The following is a 16,306-nucleotide window of genomic DNA, read 5'->3' as shown; positions in this document are numbered from 1 at the left end:
CAAGCCAGGGACAAACCCCACAATGTGTGGGGAAACCCTTTGATCAAATCTTCTTTTATCTTCAATTTTCAGCAGAGAGAGAGAGAGAGAGAGAGAGAGAGAGAGAGAGTACAATTACAACAGAAGTCAACACTTTGACTTGTCTAGATCTAAGCATAGATCATCTTCTATAACAATGAGATCAGTTGAAGACATTCTGCTTCAACTGATTCTCCAAGGTGACTCCTTCACCTATCATCGTGCTACATCTGTTTCTCTTGATGTACCACTCATACTGCACCATACTTCACTAATCACGTTGCTCATGTCCATGATCTTATCCATCATCATGCTGCCCTTCATGTCCACGATCATCATTCGTCATCATGCTGCCCATACTAATGTGCATCATCATCATGTTGCTGCCTTGACATATGGCATTCTATCACTGTTGTTCATTGTGATAGGGCCGCTACAGGTAAGCCATTTTATCAGTGTAGATTATGCTTAGAGTGTAGTAAACACAGTCATCACTTAAATACTCTCCAACATGATCACATCAATGCTAAGACTGAGATAGAAACTACAGGATTACTATGATCTCAATTAGACCCAGACAGTGAGGATAGTAAGGGCACAAAAACACTTATGTATATGCCGAGATTAATAGCACAGACTTCATGCTAATGTTGTAACCTTATCCGCAGTCCTTTCTCCTTCATCCATCCATGATCTACAAAGTATGAGATCTGAGATTCATCTAGACTGCACCTACAGGTATGCTGAGAATGGAACCTACACCAGACCTTAGTTAATGCTGCGTCCTCATCGAATTAGATCATGTACCTGAGATTTTGCCATGACTGCACCTAATGCCCAACCGAGGTGCAGTCAAGCCCTAATGTGAATCTTCTTCTGTTTGCGGATATGAGAAGTTCGTCTCTCCTTAACTGCGTATACCTGTAACTGCTCTTCAAAACATCAAAAGTATTTGAGTTCGTATGACTGTCTCCATGACTGCACATAGGGTCTTACTGTGGCTTCATTAACTGTGTATAAAGGTTTCCATGGACAACGTAATGCTATGGGTATTTCCTTCATTAAAGTGTATGGACAGCGTAATGTTGTGCGTATATATTGCCTTCATTACAACGTATGAGCTGCGTGATGCTATGCGTATATACAAATGTGGAATGGCAGAGAGGAGTGCGAGGTTTAGATGCATGAACAGGTCTTGTTGACTTGACCCATTGACTGTGTTTAGATCTTCATAAGCCTGCGGCTCCTCTTCCATATTGGATTGCGGTTATGACAACAGCTTCTTCATTGACTGCGTGGGATTTTGACGGTGGTGCCACCGTTACCCTTACTGCGGCTTTATTACCAGAGTTCCGACATTCATCCTATAGCTGCTCTTTATTTCAGAGGCATCTGAGATCCCAAAGATGTCTGAATTGTATACGTATGAATGTCTCCATGACTGCGTTCCTCATCATGTACAGTGTGTAATCCATCATGAACAGCGTGTGAACTGAGTATAATCTCTAGCGTAATAATGTGTTCTCATACTCTAGGTGATTTCATTATAAGACTGCGTTTAGATGTTTAAGGCTTCTTGAACAGTGTGTAAGCTAGGGCATCTTTCACGTATGAGCTGGGGCATCGTCCAATATATCTTCTTGTGTGTCTCTCCATCACCAAAAACCCAAGACGTGGTGAGGAGGAGATCACATGAAGAGTGTGTCTAAAAGACTTCACATCCTCTCTTGTTTATACTAAAAGCGTAAGGTTGAATAGACATGACGTTTTGGCTTCTAGAGCCTACATAAGAGCTGGTCGGCTTGATAATAATTACATAAACAAAATAAATTCATATCTCCATAAATACTTATCGGAATCGGATGATATTTGGATCAATCCTACACCTCTCGACGAGAGGGATCCAACAAAATTATCAGCTGCCATAAATAAGCTGACCCACATGGAGTTTTGCCCTAGTTGCCAATTTAACAAGAATGTAAATGCTAATCTATGCTTGCAGAATCGAAAGGCTAGTATAGGAAAGCAGGAAACGTCTAATCTACTTTTGAGGAAATGAAATTGCGGAATGGAAATGAAACAACTACTCTACGCTTGCTAAAATAAACTACTGAGCAGAAAGTTATAGTAGAAAATAGAAGAAAAGCAGCAATCACAAATACTCTGATGCTTCCCTGGCAACGGTGCCAAAAAGATGGTGGGCTCCAGTATTGCAGCAATAATGCTGCAACTCCTAGGACTCCCTTCTTTACTTTTATCAACCCAGTAGTTCGTAACAAACTTGGAAGCGATGGTGCTATATGCACAAGTACTAGCTCTTGCCGCAGGCTGTCACTTGATCAGCTGGCACAAGTCCGCTAGGAGCTTAAGCCAACTTCTATGAGCTCTTAGAAGAAGCTTTTAACTGTGATGGATGAAAGCTAACTCTAAGGAGGCTAATCTATTCACAGAAAGAAACTAAAAACTGAAAGGAAATGCAAACCCTAGTTTTACCGACTAACCCTACTGGTGCAAGAAAAGAGATGAAATCTGCTGAAATGGATGCCATTGACTCTTGGAAAGGTAAAATGCATGTGTCTAAGCTACTTCTGAAGTAAAATCTGAAAGAAACATCTTTTTGTATTTTTGAGTAATTTTGTAGAATTATTATGCATGTGCTTTAACTGTTTTTGGCTGTGCATAGTTTGATTGACGAAAGGATATGGGGTAGGTGCTTGCAGGTGGTTGGTGTTACACAGTAATTTGTCACCGTCCCTGTTACCCCTTCTCCTGCACATTGGAGGAATTATTCCGGGACCTGTGAGAAGTGACATAGCCTGAAAACACTTGCATTGTATCCCCTTGAGTATGTACTGCATATGCCCTGAAGACACCTTCTGCAAAATACCCCTAAAAATAGCCCTTTTTCCATTGGCGCGGTTCCACTGTGTATCACTCGTGCCAATGGAGAAAATCCTCCAAAGAGGGTGCGCCAGCTGGCGCTCTGTCTCAGAGTCACACTCACGCCAGCCCAGTTGGGTAAAGTTTTTAACAAACCAACTTACGAAGGTTCTTCCTAACCCACTCATGAACTGAATCTATATTGAGTTGGGTCAGTTTGGCTTCGAATCTCCATAGAAGGGAAGTAGTTCTCCACCTCTCATGGAAGCTTCTTAGTGATAAAGCCAATCCCATGAATCTTGTGGATGACCCTAACTCCTTCTCCTCTATCTATAAAAGCTTGTCCTTTTGCCTTTGACAAGTTAGAGTCTCCAAGTTCCAAATTCTAAGTCTCAAAGTCTGAGAATTTCCAAGTCCATGCTACAAGGAGCCTTATTCATTCCCATGAGGCTAAATCTTAAGTGAGGAGATTCTTGTCCAAGTAACCAAGGAGAGAGAGGCTTGTTCCCCATTCCCAACAAGCTTTGCAAGGCATGTGCTGCTGATCACCCAGCCAAAGGAGGATTTGACGTCAGAACTATGGTTGTATTCTTCTTTGTTTATCAATAATAGACGACTATCATTATGGTTCCACTCTTATTGTCTTTGTAATGATGATTGAGTTATATCCTTTTTGACTGATATATAGTTGCATCTATTGGATTTTGTGCTTGTATTTGCGTCGTTCTTTGCATGTGCAGGTGTCCGTTCACGAGGATCGTGGGGATTGTGACCAACCGGAGTAAAGGAACGGGAGCGACGACTCTTCTACAAATACTAGCGTTGGAATCCAGGTAGGCTCTCATCATCAGTCTTTGATTTTCAATTAGGAACCTGTGTGTTAGCATTGTTTGATTTTTGCTAGACCCCATTTGGGCTAGTAGGGATCGCCTCTGTCTCTATAGGGGATTTACCTCCACAACAATTTGGCGACTCCGCTGGGGAGTTGGATTTTTGCCTTGTTGTTTGTTTTGTCTTGTTGTTTGATTTGTAAACTTTAGACGGAGTCTGAAGTACGGCCAGATAGCCTTCGAAACGCTATTGCTCCACATTATCAAAGTAGATCAACGCCACTTCAGTCCATCTCCGGTTTGGTTTACGAGCTGACGGCTTGGAACTTGCCTTGTTTCTTGGTTGTTTCTTGGTTTCTCCTACTTGTTTAGCTTTCTGGGTTGAATCCTTGTATTTCTTCTTGCCCCTTGGTGTACCTGGGTACTGTTGACTTAGCTTTGGCTCGTTTGTTTTTTATTTTTCCATAGCAAACTCGGCTAGCGCTATTTTATAGCGTTACAGTCGTGCCAGTTGGCGCATGTTGCACACTGACAACCCGTGCCAATACCTGAAAGGCGCTTGTTTCCGCGAGAGAGTCGCGCCAGGCCTGGGAATTTTTGAATTTTGCTTGGCTGTGAGCCTCCTGAGCTTAGTTTTTGTTCTAGGTACCTTTTTGAGACAAATTGAGTGTGTTGGAGTGTGATTTGACTGGCTTTGATCTTTACCCTTTGGTTGTTTGCTTTTTTCTATTGATTTCACATTTCTAGCCCTAGGGCATCTAGTGGCTTTGTGTGTTGAGCCTTCCTCAGGTGTTTTGATCTTCTAGTGGTCCAGTCGATTCTTTGATTGCTCCCTTGCACTTGTTTGGTGGTTGTAAATCGTTTTGTTGCGTCATTTGGGTGACTTGCTTTGTCTTCACTTGAATTCCGCTTTGTTTCACTTTGAGCCTAGATTACGCGGCTCATTGGTGTCTTTGGGATCTTTCTTGTTCTTTGGAGTTTTGATTTGTGATTTAGGGAACTGAATGTGCTTGTATTGAATAGAATTTTTTTGTCATCGTTTCTCAAAGTTTGTTTAATGCACTTTGCCATCAACAAAAGAAAAAATCTCTTTTGCTTTGTATTAGTTATTGAGAATTAGAAATTTTCATTTTGATTAGTGATTAGTGATCTTAAAGAAGAGTTTGTTAATTTCATGGAAAATTTTAGGGGCTAATGTTCGCCCAGTGGGCTAATTTTCCATGATTTTTCCACAAAAAAGATTCGCCAATTTCCAATTTTATAAAAGACGATTCGCCCAAATTTTAGAATATAAAATTATTTTACCTTAAAAATCGCCAACATTATATAGAGACTATATATAAAATAATTATAAATTTGATTAATTTTACAAATATATCAATAAACATTTATAATTTGCATATTAGGGATTAGTGAGATTCGCCAATGTTTTAAACTTCAAGAAAATTTTCCATCCTTAAAATTTTCCTTGGTTAATTTCCATTAGCTGCATTAGGGAAGTCCTTTGTGATTTTGTGATCATTTAGTTTGTGTGAAAGCTCTCAAACCCTCTCGTAACTAGCATTCATCGAATGAAATGACATATTTTGGCATATAATTTGCATTTAGGGAATTTTGAGAGATTACATACGGTAAGGCCTGAAAACTGAAACCTAATACAAGATCAACTTTAAAATGAACTGAATGAATCTAACAACGCATTGGAACATAACGCACACATTTAGAGGTCTAGGCTAGAGACGTGTTCCGACGTCGTTAAACCTACTCACTTTTGTTTCACTCGAGGTTGGGTGATTCCTCCTTCTGTGATGCAATAGTGGTCTAGCACGGATTTGAGCTCCCACGTACCGTCGAGTATATGGGGAGACCCCACTAGGTTATCATCCTTTATCCATAGGAAGCCGTGTTGGCCACCTTACAAGCCATAACGCACCGAACACAGCATTCGGGAAGATTGACTGTCGTACGGAAAGTCCTTGGTTTTCATATGACTGCCAAGGTGTATATGTAGTTTTACGGATTGTTTGGTAAACCTTTTGCCTAGTTCTCCAGAGTAGTCACTTTTTGATCCTTTTCGAACTCCCTAAAAGAAAAGGCTCACCTGAGAACTTGTCACTTCAGGCTCATTAAACATTTGAATGCGACTAGAGTCATATTTTTGTCCTTTTCTCGACTCTTAAAAAATGAAAAGGTCAAGTTATGTCCTTGCGTCTTAAAATTTATTCAGCCACGATTCAAATTCACCCCGTTAGATCTTGTTTGTGTTAGTTTGAGTAGGGTTCTTTCTCGTTTGTGATGGAAACTTTTCCGGAGTTTACCAACCCAGGCATCCCCTCTGATGGGAATCCTGGTCATTTCCCTCCTTTTGGAAATGTTGGCGCTCCTTACATGGCGACGTTGTCCCTTCCTGGGTTAACTATCGGGTTGCCTGTTTGTTTGTTCTCAACCTCTCTAGTCCCTACCGTCTCAACTGATGGTCAATCAATTCCTCCACTCGAACAACATAATGTTGATTCAAGGTGGACCTCTCCCCTTCTTCGCCTGTTTCTGCGTCCTCATCTTCTACTTCGCCTGGTGAAAGTCTAGATTCAAGTAACCAGGTGGCTAAGAAGAAGAAGAAGAAGACGAAGAAGAAGAAGTCTCCTAGGCGAGAGGTCAAAGGTACAACTCAAGTTGAGCCACCTTCTGCTCCTCCGCGGAAGGTCAAATTTCCATGTAGATTTTGCAAGGATGACCACCTTCTTCGTGATTGTCCTGGTATTCCCAGGATCCTTGAAGTATGGTCTCGCGATCTGGCTCGCCCCTCATCATCCTCTGAATGTCATGGCGATGCCACCCTATCAACTGACAACATTCAGAAGAAAGGAAAGATTTGAATTCCCTATAGACTATGTGAGGGCAATCATCCCCTTCACCTTTATCCGCTCATGGATAAAGCTTCCGCTGTTTTGGAAAGTCTTACAGCTTCTTCACCCCAACTTCCTGTTGGTTATCAGAGGCTCTCTTTAGACCCTCTCCCTGTTGACAAAGATATTGACATAGATTCTTCTCTTGTCCAGGCTCCTCTTCACGAACCAGGCTGTGCCAAGCCTGTTCCAGACCAACCATTGGTTGAAAAGAGTGTCGACTCGAGCTCACCACCCGTCGATCACTCTGTTTTGGAAGAGAATCATGCCCATGTTCTTCTCGTCTCCTCAGATTCTCCTGAGTCGAGAAATAACTCTCCTATCCCAGCTGCTCCTGAAAGTCCTTCTTTGGTTCCTATAGAGCATGGGGGCAATCATACGATTCCCCCACCAAGTAGTTTGGCCATCTCCTTCGACTGGAGTCACCTGACTGCTTTCCGCCTTCCATCCCATGTGCCTTTCCAGATTACAGTACTTGCCTATGATAAAGCAGTACCTGGCACTGTTTTGGATGAAGGTGCGTCTGTCAGTCTTATGTCGTCCACTACTTGGCAAGCTTTAGGTTCCCCGCAGCTTGGGCCAGTCGCACAGAATATATTAGCATTTGATGGGGGAACCAATCAACCTCTAGGGGTCCTCCCGAAATTTCCTATTACTTTGGGTGGCAAAACCGTCTATATGGACATGTTGGTTGTCCAAGGTGCTCTAGACTTCAGTCTTCTCCTTGGTCGTGACTACGTTTCAGCCAAGGGGGCCCTTGTCTCTTCGCTTTTCCGTGTGGTTTTCTTTCCACACAACGGAAGAATCGTGACTATAGATCAATTATCATTCTTTAGTCCCCCAGTTCCTCCTGCGCAGCTGCCACCCCCTCCTGGTTTTTACCCACCGGTTGTGTCTACCCCACCGCAGGTCAACTACGTGGCTACTTACCCCGTGCATGTATCCCATGATGATGCCGTCATGCATAATGTCCTGGGGGCATTGGGTCCTGACTTCCAAGATGTTGTGCTTCCACTGGGAGTGCCATTCTTGGAAGCGACGAGTTCCTGTTCATTATGATGAAGTTCGTTCGAAGCATAGTTCATTTTCCTATGTCAAGCTCCTTAAAAAATGAAACTGGGTCTGGTCGGAGCATAGTTCTTATCCTGTGTCAAGCTCCTTAACAAATGAAACCAGGTGTCACAAGGATAGTTCTTTAAGTGTGTCAACCTCGTTAAAATAATGAAACCTGAGCTCGTGCAATTCGAGTACGATCATAATGTTGTCAACCTTCACTCCATTTTCAATGGACTAAAGCTTGGGGGGCATGTACCTCGAATTGAGACATCATGCCGGGGGGCATGCCTGTTTCCTTTGTTTTCAAGTATAGTTTGCATGTGTGTGCTTTTAAGCTTGCATAAAAATAAAATCCATTTCCAAGCATAGTTTGCATATGTGTTGTCATGTGTGTTTTTAAGCTTGCGTAAAAATAAAATATGTGATTAAATACATTTCGCATTGGGTCGTTTGTTATGCAACTGATACATTAGATTACATTTGTGTTAGACATCTGCATAGCATATAAAGACATCATCACATGTAAAAGATCCATCCAAAATAGGCATATATATATATGTGTGTGTGTGTGTGTGTGTGTCGAAATGTTGCACAACGTGCATCACATAGCTCAAAAAATATACATGTTCGTCCTAATACATCCGGAGATGACATGTCTCTCAAGAAAATATGCATGAAAATAAACCCTAGATGTCTAATCCCTGTGGTGCTCATGATAACACGTCACCGCATGCACTAGGCACTTCAAGAGATGGTGGATGCGAGTGGGCACTCCCACTGTATATCTCTAGTACGTCGGTGGGACATCTGCCAACCAGGCATAGTCTGGAATCCTACGGGCAAGCCCCTCAAGGTTCTGGATCAACTCTCCTCCCTCGAAACCCTCTAGCTGAGGGTCAGCTGCAGGCTGGTTTCTCCATGCGATAGGAGACATGTGAGCTAGGCGTGCTGATCCAACATCTGCATACACATATAACTGTTGTTAGAACGGACATGTATTAACAAAAAATCACAAAACACAAAATTAAAATGAGGTCATACCTATCTCCTCGTCCCAGTCCTCCCCCTCTAGAAGTGGGAGATCAGGGTCACCGATGAAGTCTGTCCCCGCATATGGCTAGTCCTCCACCACGATCAACTGGTGGTGAAGCCACACAAAAAACTTGGGTCTGAATGACATCTGCTGACCGCCCCCCCCTCTCGACATCAGTGTCGCCCAACAAGCCAGCCTCGGCTCTCGAGGTGCTAGGTCAGGAACAAGGGCCCCTTGGCCCTGGAAGAGTGGCACATGTTCCAAGAAGAATGCCACCAAGATGGAGCCGTACCTGAACTGTTGCAGCTTGCCGCGCTTGGCCTTCATTAGCTGCCTCTTCATATTGGTCGTCATAGCTGACGCCCAATTGAAGACCATCGGACTAAGGCACTCGGTCAACAAGATCAGGTGGTTCTTCGTAGCTTCATGGGGCGCCTATGCCCCCATAGCTCGTGTAATGGTGAATAGTACAGCTCTGAGTTTCAGGTCCTCAACAGTGGGGATATCCACTTTCGCGCTGCCTGACCCATATTTTGCAATTGGGAAAACTCGGGCCTTTACCTCATCCATCTTTTCTCCGGATGGCCTGCTACCAGTCAATCGGGGCACCAGCCCTCGCCGCCACAATCCAATAAGGAAGTAAACATCGGATACATATAATTCCAATGTTTGATCCCGTATTCGTAACACTTGTTCCTGTTCATCCCATAAGTTAATCAAATACTGCAAGAGCTCTGGCTGAGCTCGTAAATAGGGACACTAGGAAAAATTTCTTGAGCCCGCAAGCTCAGAGAGCTTCCATGCAACCCTCATCTGCTATGGCCAATTCGTCTACCTGGTCATGCTCCCTTTCCTTCCACTGGATTGCCATTTTGATCGTTTCTCTGCATTCACAAGGTTAAAACATTGAATTGGATCCTTGGAAAAATTAGAAATGCAGTGAAAATTGATTGAAAACGTTAAAATTTGAGCAAAAAACCCACGCGGCCGTTGGCATGACTGTTTCTAAAACAGTCGCGCCAATGGGCACGTGCCCTTTGGGGAAGTTGCCCCATTGGTGCGGGTCCATGCCCGGAACCCGCGCCAATGGGCGCAACCCTCATTTTTTAAAGTCCTCTCATAAAGGATGAAAAAGCAGTTTAAAACAAATTTGAAACAGACAAAATTGGAGCAAAGGGAGAAACCTCTTACCTGACACTGGCGACGCTCTGAATGGTCAACTAGATCTGTTGAAATCAACACTTGAAGATCGCACACCAAAAGCCCTGTCGCTCTCCAAAGGTAAAAGTGATAAGTAATTTTTTGTTTTACCATTTTCACCCATTTTATAACTTTTTGACCCTCAAATAGGTTTTAAAAGTCATTTTACGAATATTTTAATATATATTTGTGTGGAAAATGGATTTTACACTTGGTTTTTGTGCAGTGACAGGTGTTTGTGCGGCTTAGGCGACGGAACGAGTTGTATTTTATACTTTTTCGGACTCGGTAAATACACGAAAAAGTCACTTTGGAGTCACCTTTTTGCTCTTTTCTGACTCTCTAAACATGAAAATAATGCTGAGTTATTCCTCTTGACTCGCTAAACGTAAATAAGAGGCGGTCATCTTTAAAACTCTTTTCCGACCATGTAAAGACGAAAAGATCGTCGGTCCCTTGTCGTTTCAGGCTCGTTAACGGTTACGAAACGACGTGATTTCGGTCACTTTTTTACTTTTTCAGGTCGAAATCACTAATCATGAAAAGTACTCCTTGATCGTAATGGTCGGGTGGTTCTTTCGAGCATTGTTTTATACTTTTTCAGGCTTGTGAGACACAACTTTACGAAAAAGGACCCCCCTGGAGTTTACTTTTCCGCTGTCTTTTCAAACTCTCTAAACATGAAAAGACGCCGAGTTTTTCCTCTTTCAGGCTCGTTAAAACTCGATGACATTGGATTCTGTCGAAATGACGCTCACAAGCATATGCTATCCCCGTCAATCTTGTTGATAAAAATAACTGGGGTACTCGCCAGGAATGGTGGGGAAAATGGAACCACAATCATTGTCGTGTCGGCAGTATGTCGCTCTTGAACATGGCACTTGTTTGCATTCGTGTCTGGGTGGGGACATCTCATCTTGTTTTTACACTTGCCTCCGTGGGTTTGGGTTATCTTTTTTTACCTCTCATCTGCTCATTGCCTCGTCACCATGACCCTTGATCATTTGATGCCAAATACTGCCAAGTCCACTGTCGTGCCGCCAATATGTTCAAGAGAATTTGACCTCTGCAGAATACTCAACCTCCCTCTGATACCTCACACAAAACATCTTATCCTTCTCCGTCTCGTGTCGATGATGTGGGAAACATTATGGCCCACCTTCGATCAAGGTCACTTCCTGTCGACTTCAGCTCATTATCTAGGCAGTTGACCTAGAGACTCCCTTCAAGTGCCTTGGAGCCTGCATGCCTTAATGGCAGGTTCTTCGTGTTCGACGCGAGGTTTTCATTATTGACCCCCGATCGAATGATTCTATGGGTGTTCGACGCCGGCTCACTGATTCGCACGCCGTAGATTGTACCTATAGTACCTTGAGGACCATTGTCATTATTGGTGGTACCTCTCGCGTCTGTTAACAGTTTTCATTATAGACTGGTAATCAGACAATGTTCTTGCATGTTCGACTTCGACTCCCGTATTCACATGCTTGAACTTGTACTTTGTTCAGGTTGAGATGGAGCACAAGACCCTGAATTTTGTCTGTTGAGATCCAGGTTGCGATTTTGTGGATTATTATGATCATTACATGACTCATTCATTGGATGGCTGCGACCATGCCTGAGTCTACTTATCGATCCTTTCTGGATGGTTGCGCCCATGCCTTGGATCTGGATTTTTATGTACTCTGCTACGGATGGCTGCGCCCATACCACATACATCATGTACTTGAGATATCAGTTGTACTTCTTCATGTAGGTTCTCCGACGACAGTGTTTTTAGTTTGCCATGTTCTTGTAAACCATTTCACCCCTCTCTCTCTCTCAGGACTCATGCTTTAGGGGGCATTTGTTACACAGTAATTTATCACCGTCCCTATTACCCCTTCTCTTGCACATTAGAGGACTTATTCCGGGACCTGTGAGAATTGACATAGCCTGAAAACACTTGCATTGTATCCCCTTGAGTATGTACTGCATATGCCCTGAAGACACCTTCTGCAAAATACCCATAAAAATAGACCTTTTTCCATTGGCGTGGTTCCACTGTGTATCACTCGCGCCAATGGGGGAAATCCTCCAAAGCGGGCGCGCCATCTGGCGCTCTGTCTCAGGGTCGCACTCGCGCCAGCCTAGTTGGGTAAAGTTTTTAACAAACCAACTTACGAAGGTTCTTCCTAACCCACTCATGAACTGAATCTATATTGAGTTGGGTCAGTTTGGCTTCAAATCTCCATAGAAGGGAAGTAGTTCTCCACCTCTCATGGAAGCTTCTTAGTGATAAAGCCAATCCCATGAATCTTGTGGATGACCCTAACCCTTTCTCCTCTATCTATAAAAGCTTGTCCTTTTGCCTTTGACAAGTTAGAGTCTCCAAGTTCCAAATTCTAAGTCTCAAAGTCTGAGAATTTCCAAGTCCATGCTACAAGGAGCCTTATTCATTCCCATGAGGCTTAATCTTAAGTGAGGAGATTCTTGTCCAAGTAACCAAGGAGAGAGAGGCTTGTTCCCCATTCCCAACAAGCTTTGCAAGGCATGTGCTACTGATCACCCAGCCAAAAGAGGATTTGATGTCAGAACTATGGTTGTATTCTTCTTTGTTTATCAATAATAGACGACTATCATTATGGTTCCACTCTTATTGTCTTTGTAATGATGATTGAGTTATATCCTTTCTGAGTGATATATAGTTGCATCTATTGGATTTTATGCTTGTATTTGCGTCGTTCTTTGTTGTGCAGGTGTCCGTTCACGAGGATCGTGGGGATTGTGACCAGCCAGAGCAAAGGAACGAGAGCGACGACTCTTCTACAAATACTAGCGTTGGAATCCAGGTAGGCCCTCATCATCGGTCTTTGATTTGCAATTGGGAACCTGCGTGTTAGCGTTGTTTGATTGTTGCTAGACCCCATTTGGGCTAGTAGGGATCGCCTCTGTCCGCAGAGGGGATTTACCTCCACAACAATTGGGAAGGTGAGAAGAGGGCCTAAGGGGTCCCTAGCATCCTTCCAAAGAGTTTCACAACGATCAGATCTCGAGAAACTGCCCACGTGATCTTCTACGGGAAGTTTGCAGGGGTTCTACAGGATGTCCTACAGGAAGAGCCGAGAGAGGAGTTTGGAGGGTTGATGAAGGAAAACAGGTGGGAAAGTGGAAATGGAGGTTGGATGAGGCTGTGAAGAGGTCTAGGACCTAGTAAATGAGGCTATGGAGTGATGAAGATGGTTGGATTTGTTCAAGGATGGAGGGAGCAATGTTGCACAAAAATGTAGAAATTATGTCAAATTGGAGAAGTGTGGCAAATGAAGGGAAGGAATCTAGAGTTGGGGGTTGAAGCAGGTTGTATGATGAAGGAAGGATAGGTAGGGATGTATTATAGGTGATCTGCACACTATTTCTCAAACTAATCAAACAAAGACTATGCAAACCAAAGATCTAGCTATCTTGACCTAATTTGACCTAGAAACCCAGCGATCATGATGAACATAACTTTATTGGTAGAAAATAATGTAAGATAGCTATGAAAACTAAACAAGAATAGATCTACACATGTAATCACAACTGGTATCAACTTTTTCAACTGAGAATCTAACACTAGCAATTGCATGAAGAAGCAAGAACAATGTTTTTGTGGCAGCAAGGACACCTTGGTCTCAGCTCATGGTCCCGAGGAGGGAGAGGTGAGATAAAGGGTTTCTTGATTTCCTTTTTCGAAGATATTTTCTGTTACCAACCTATCAAATCAACCTGAACATGAAAAGCTATTTAAATCATCAAAAATGACCTAAGTAAGAAAGCAATATGTTAACCTAAGTAGCAGAAATTATTCTAGGAATGCAGCAAAAACATATAAAAGTACACAAAAGGAGGTACCGGCACTTGGGTTGGGCCTAACCCCAAGAGCTACAGCTTCCTAAGAAAAAGCTCAGAGCTGATGCAAAATGAAACTGGTCTCCATTACTCGAAAAATAACGATGTCATAAAAATGTTTACAGCAGAAGCTCCAAAATGGGCTGGAAGGCAGAGCAGCACTAAAGTGCGAAAATACAACTGTTCAAAAGCTAACCTAAAAAGGCTGGAAGGCAGAGCATCACTAAAGTGCAAAAATACAACTGTTCAAAAGCTAACCTAAAAAGGCTGGAAGCCTTCCTATTTATGCACTACGAGGACCTCCAACAACCCTCTTTAACTCAAGGGGCTTGGTTGCTCAAAACTGCAAGTAATTAGCCACTTCACAAAAGATGCTCAGCTGCCCTTGGGGATCATCTTCGGTGGGCTGCTGAACTCTGAGCTGATGGTGGAGAACTCGAGGAAGGGCCATTTAGTGCAGGAGACACCCTTCCTACAAATCCTCAGCCTTGTTCCCTCGTATTTGGCTGTCAACTGGATCATAAATGCTTGACATTGGTCCAAAAGATGTCCAAAAATCTACAATAAGCACGTATTAGACTTCATGGTCAAGTGACTATTCTCATTCATTCAATTAACATAAATATACTCAAAAACATGCATAAACTATGAAGAATGGTGGATTAATGGAGAGCAATAGGAAAAATGAGCCCAATAAGTTACCCATTTTTGGGGCTCATCACCAGTCACCTACCTACAGAATACAAACTGAAGCACGAGGTCAGGATCTAGCTGCGGAGATAGCACGCGGTGGGTTCTAGGGATGTGGATGAGGACAGGAACGAATGGGGCCAAGAAGGGGTCACGGAAAGCTAATCTGTTATAACTGTGGAGGACCAGGGCACTACGCGTGAGATTGTACCAACCCGACCAGAATATCGTGCCCCTACTGCGAGCAGTTCAATCATGAAATGATAGATTTCCCCACACTGATAGTGTAGATTCGTGAGAAAAGGGCAGCACAACCTACGATGACACAGAACATCTAGAGGATGAGGTCCAAACCACATGAGGAAGACCCCAATGTGAACCTGATGCTCAGAAGTGGCACGACCACAAGGAAGGATAAGGGGAAACTAACCAAGGAAGACGCAGGGGTTCGCAAGGAGACATGTCTAGAAGCTAGGAAGAGCTTCACGAAAGTCTCTACCCCAGGTAGTAAGGATCAACATGAGTCAGAAAGGGATCCCTCGATGCTATCTACCTTTTTAGAGACATGCAAGAAATTTCTTCCCGACAATATGGCGGTTAAAGGATTACAATAATTGATAACTAGGTGCGCAGGGTCAGGTGAACCTCACGTGGTTCGAAAATTGGGAAAACATGCTTCATGTACTGGGTGGGAAATACGATTAACGATGCAAATTGGTGACTATGAGATGGATCAAATCATTCTGGACTTGGGCTCAAATGCTAATGTACTACCTAAACAGACTTGGGAGCGCATTGGCAAACCCACACTACAATGGTATCCTATTCAATTGCGGATGGTGAACCAACAAAAAATTTTGGGAAGATTGCAAGGAATTACAGTAGATATAGAAGGTGCGAGCACCCGAATGGACTTTGAGGTAATAGAAATCGTGGATGAAAGTAGCCCTTACCCTGCGTTGTTAGAATAGACTGGGCCACCGATATGAATGGGGCTATTAATTTAAAGAAGTAGACAATGATATTTGAGAAGAAGTCACTCCGTGTAGTCATTCCACTAGACCCGGCTGAAGGACCATGTTACACTGAACTCGTGCATGATGAAGGATGTGATGATGAACTATATTGTATCTACAAGATTAATACACGAAATCAAGATTGGGACAATCCGACTGCGAAAGGGAGAATATGGTGGGGGCATGCAGAGTCCTGCACCGAAGATTCAGATGAGGAAGACGAGTGGTGGCATAATCAATTGAATGGAGTAACCATGTTAAACTACAATATGATGACTAGGTTGCTGTATTGCATTAGAGCGCAGGATCACAAATTGCCGATGTACGATGGGCTGACAACGATAGATGAATTCCTGACCAAGTTTGAAAGCGCGGTACCAGAGCACCAATGGTTTGATGTGTTGAGATGGGAATTGCACACAACACCTGCGTGTTGGTGGGGCACACATGAAGGAACCTTCGAAGATTGGCACGGCTGCAGGTGCATGATGATAAGATTTGGGAAGCCAAAAGTATGAATAACTGAGAAATACGATGGACGTGATGACCCATGCATGCACATTACTAGATGGGTCCAAGCTTATGGAGAAGAGCCTCAACTGAAGTGGGTACGCTTATTTTATCATACCCTAGATGTCATTCCAAGGAACTGGTATACTGAAACAGAGCTCCGACATGGTACAGGCGAATGGGATATCTTGCGCGAAGGATTTTTATTAAGATTCTTATTTGAGGACCAATGGATGGACACTGTTGGCGATGCGTTGCAAGTAGTAAAAGCCACCATTTTCAAAGTACCATTGGAACCAG

Source organism: Pinus tabuliformis, chromosome J (assembly GCF_031772625.1).
Source record: "Pinus tabuliformis cultivar Carrire ecotype Pingquan chromosome J, CPIR1, whole genome shotgun sequence".
NCBI lineage: Eukaryota > Viridiplantae > Streptophyta > Pinopsida > Pinales > Pinaceae > Pinus > Pinus tabuliformis.
This window is presented reverse-complemented; position numbering follows the sequence as displayed.